Here is a 921-nt window from a genome sequence, read left to right as displayed (position 1 = left end):
TTCATTAAGCCTACTATAAACAGTGCACATATTTAACTGCTTCTTTGGGTCTTCACTTCCTTATGAAGCTTCCCATGTCATGTAAAACTTAAATGTTTGTTAATCTCTCTTTTGTGCTAAGAATCAGAAAGAGTAGAGGAAAAAGTATTTTGTTCCTTCCCTACACAATTCTATGGGACAGATATTGGCATGTCCATTTTAAAGGATGAAACTCAGAGAGTGAATGACATACCCAAAGCTCAGAAATGGTGATTGACCAAGTAAAACTCAATCCTTTTGTAGTTCATGAGCATGATGAATTGGTGTTCATGCCTAGGTATGATATGTGCCTCCCTCTGAACCTTGCTACAACATTAGCACATCACCTGTCTAACCTAAAGAACAACAACAAAACTCAGTCCTAGTTTTTCTGATCATAAGTATAGTGCCCTTGTCACCTCAACACAACCACCTCCCTCATAAGAAGCTTCTGTATTCCCTTCCCTACTGGGAAGCCACTGATAAAGTTGAGTAAACTTTATCTTGTATTATTCCAGCCATCTGCCTTATGATTTTGGTATAAACCTTAAGGCTTTACCAAGGAAAAAAATCACTGTAACTTTTTCTGCTCTTTTTAAATTTTTTATTTGTTTGAGACAGAGTCTTGCTCTGTTGCTCAGGCTGGAGTGCGGTGGAGCGATCTCTGCTCACTGCAACCTCCGCTTCCCAGGTTCAAGTGATTTTCTTGCCTCAGCCTCCTGAGTAGCTGAGATTACAGGCACGCGCCACCACACCTGGCTAATCTTTATATTCTTAGTAGAGACGGGGTTACACCATGTTGGCCAGGCTGGTCTCAAACTCTTGACCTCATGATCCGCCCGCCTCAGTCTCCCAAAGTGCTGGGATTACAGGCGTGAGCCACCATGCCTGGTCCTTTTCTGC

At 42.2% G+C, this 921-nt stretch overlaps 1 non-coding gene across 1 annotated transcript; it reads left to right on the top strand.

Annotated features, from left to right (window-relative positions):
• The first annotated feature begins 270 nt into the window (after nt 1-270).
• On the top strand, nt 271-375 carry LOC119473881. The gene has a single exon (XR_005203129.1). It is a non-coding gene; the product is annotated as a small nucleolar RNA U13 (small nucleolar RNA).
• Nucleotides 376-921: the final 546 nt, after the last annotated feature.

Source organism: Cebus imitator, unplaced genomic scaffold (assembly GCF_001604975.1).
Source record: "Cebus imitator isolate Cc_AM_T3 unplaced genomic scaffold, Cebus_imitator-1.0 Scaffold191, whole genome shotgun sequence".
NCBI classification, from domain to species: Eukaryota; Metazoa; Chordata; class Mammalia; order Primates; family Cebidae; genus Cebus; species Cebus imitator.
This window is presented reverse-complemented; position numbering and strand designations above follow the sequence as displayed.